Source organism: Vicia villosa, unplaced genomic scaffold, assembly GCF_029867415.1.
Source record: "Vicia villosa cultivar HV-30 ecotype Madison, WI unplaced genomic scaffold, Vvil1.0 ctg.003592F_1_1, whole genome shotgun sequence".
Taxonomy (NCBI): Eukaryota; Viridiplantae; Streptophyta; class Magnoliopsida; order Fabales; family Fabaceae; genus Vicia; species Vicia villosa.
Window position 1 is genome coordinate 63,889 of NW_026706248.1, and position 3,528 is coordinate 67,416.

Here is a 3,528-nt window from a genome sequence, read left to right on the forward strand (position 1 = left end):
TACCATGATGTATGTAATATATATGTTGAAATTCTCAAACTAAGTTAGAATCGTGCATGTTATGTATGCGTTTGTCATGAATCATTATATGCCATACATGAATATGCGTATGATGTATGCAGTATGGACATGACTTATGTAGTTTAGAGCGTATCAAACTTCTGGTTGGGAAAATAAATCCCTGTTTGTTATTTTGGGAATGAAGGCATTATGATCGTTGATGATCTTTGCTATCTTGTTCGAGTATACTCAGCTGGGGGAACTTCCTTACGGAGCAGGGTGCTCTGTTGAGGGATCTTTGACTACCGCTCGAGGATGAAGGCAATTTGAAAGTTCTGATTTTGATGCACCTTGAATGGGAATAAGAAAGATGTGTAATCCTCCGATGCACTATTTGATCAAGCCTTGGTGTGGAGGATCACGCCTTCTGGGGATAGTGATCTTGAACAGCTCTGCTGGGGAATAAGGTTTCTCGAATCACTTTTTTTTGGAGAGAAAAATCTCATTGAGGATTCTGTTGAGGAACGTATCTCTGTTGGGGAAATTTTCTTATGATGCTGGTTTCGGGATGATGTCCAGATGATTGGGACATTACCTGAATGCTATTCCTGTTTTTCTTATAAACATCAATCATATTCAAATGCATATGTTCATTCAAAATTATTATTGGGACGTTTACGTGTTCAAAACAGAAAAATTGAAAACATTGATTTTGAGCATGAACTGTATTGATTTTGAAAGAGAGCCATAATAGGCGGATTAGTACAAGGAGACAAAAATCCTAGTAGTAGGAAGTTGTCATAAAACTTTGAAAAGTACTTATAAAGGGAAATAGCTATGTGAAAACAATCCAGTCAAGTTTCAACTCTGCTATTGCCAATCTGTCTTCGAGTATCTCATCCCTCACTTGTTGGAAGAAAGTGATTGGACTGATTGGTGCCTTGATATGTTGAACCTTGAAGGTGAGTAGGTAGCCAAACGGGACATAGTCATACGCTTTATTCCCTAACTTTTGCCTAGGCTGCCCTTTCAGGTTTTCAGCCTAACGGGATAATATTATTTCTAGTCTCTAACTTTTGCCTGGATTGCCCTTTCAGGTTTTCAATCCACCGAGACGCTCATTTTTTTTTGCCTAAGTTGCCCTTTCAGGTTTTCAACTTAGCGAGCTTTTCTTTAAGCGAAGTACTTTTTGACTATGTCTGCATTTACAGGGTGTGGGAAATCCTTGCCGTCCATAGTGGTAAGCAGCATGGCTCCGCCGGAGAATACTTTCTTGATTACAAATGGTCCCTCATAAGTGGGAGTCCACTTGCCCCTGGGGTCGCCCTGTGGTAAGATGATACGTTTGACAACCAAATCACCGGTTTGATATGCTTGACTTTTGACTTTCTTGTTGAAGGCTTTGATCATACGTTTCTGGTACAACTGACCATGACAAATAGCTGCGAGCCTCTTCTCATCAATCAAGTTTATCTGGTCCAACCGAGTCTGAATCCAATCGTCTTCGTTTAGATTGGCTTCTTTCATAATCCTTAGGGAAGGAATCTGAACTTCAATTGGAAGAACTGCCTCCATACCATAGACTAAGGAAAACGGAGTTGCCCCTGTTGAAGTACGCGCTGATGTGCGATAACCATGAAGAGCAAAAGGTAACATCTCATGCCAGTCTTTGTAGGTTACTGTCATCTTTTGTATGATCTTTTTGATGTTCTTGTTGGCAGCTTCCACGGCGCCATTCATCTTTGGTCGATATGGGGATGAATTATGATGTTTGATCTTGAACTGCGTGTAGAGTTCGGTAATCATCCTGTTGTTTAAATTTGTTCCATTGTCTGTGATGATCCTTTCAGGGATGCCATACCGACAAATGAGATTGTGCTTGATAAACCGGGCCACAACATTCTTGGTGACTGAAGCAAACGAGGCTGCCTCTACCCATTTTGTGAAGTAGTCAATAGCGACCAGTATAAAACGATGTCCATTTGAAGCAGTAGGCTTGATTTCTCCAATCATATCGATTCCCCACATTGCAAAAGGCCAAGGAGCCGTCAAGACGTTTAATGGGACTGGAGGTACATGTACTTTGTCGGTGTATATCTGGCATTTGTGACAAGTTCTGGAGTGATGATGGCAGTCTGTCTCCATGGTAGACCAGTAGTAACCTGCTCTCGGAATCTTTTTAGCCATTGTATATCCACTTGAATGAGTACCAAAGGCACCATCGTGTATATCTTCCATAATCTGTTCCGCTTCTTTCTTGTTCACACAACGAAGCAAAGTCGAGTCATGGTTGCGTTTGTACAAGATTCCATTACTTAGAAAGAATTTGGCAGCAAATCTTCTTAGAAACTTTCTATCATTAAGGGATGCCCCTTCAGGATACTTCTGGGCTTCGAGGTATCTTTTTACTTCATGGAACCATGGTTTTTCTTCCACTCCTTCGGTATCGATATCGTTGCAATAGGCTGGTTCATCCTGTTTGTAAATGGTGATCATAGGCGCCTCATTGTCCCACCTGACTTTGAACATAGATGACATGGTAGCTAGAGCATCAGCTAGTTGATTTTCTTCTCGCGGGATATGTTCAAAAGTGATTTCTTCAAAGTAAGGAATCAAACTCAGCACATATTCTTTGTAAGGAATTAGATTCGGGTGCTTCGTGTCCCATTCCCCTTTGACTTGATAAATTACAAGGGCCGAGTCTCCGTAGACCTCCAGGAACTTGATTCTCAGATCGATTGCAGCTTTGAGACCCAGAATACATGCTTCATACTCGGCTATATTGTTAGTGCAGTTGAAACATAATCTGGCAGTGAATAGTGTATGTCCTCCTGTAGGAGAAATGATTACAGCTCCGATGCCATTGCCAAGCGCATTAGAGGCTCCATCAAAAACCATAGTCCATCGGGATCCTGGCTCGGGTCCTTCATCCGGTCCGGGCTGTTCGTAGTCAGTAACTAGCATAATATCTTCTTTCCGTACTCCGTTTGGTCCATGTAATAAAAATGAAGACTTGGTGGCAAAAATTTGGAAGATGGTGGTTCCTTCTAAGATAAGGATTTTTGGGTGGAGACTTTTTGTTAATAGATTGCCGACTAAAGACCTATTGAAGATTAGAGGTATTCCTATTCCTTTAAACTCTTTAAGTTGTTCTTTTTGTGAGGCGGAGTTGGAAAGTAGAAATCACTCCTTCTTTAATTATAAAGTGGTGGACCTAATTTGAAAAGATATTGCGATTTGGGTAGGTAAACCGGTAGGAAAGGAGGAGGATTGTTTAGCTAATTTTTTGGACTGGTATAGTTTTTGTAAAGACAACAAAGTTAGGGAAGGAAAGTGGGGGCTTATTTGGATGGCAACCACGTGGTCCATTTGGTTAATTCGGAACGGTATTTGTTTCCGAAAAGACGGTTCGAGTGTTGATAATACGGTGTGGAATGTAAAGATTCTTGCTTGGAAGTGGTCCTTTTTGGGAGAAAATCCTAAGTCCAATTATAGTTTTTACGATTTCATTAAGGATCCTTTATTGTT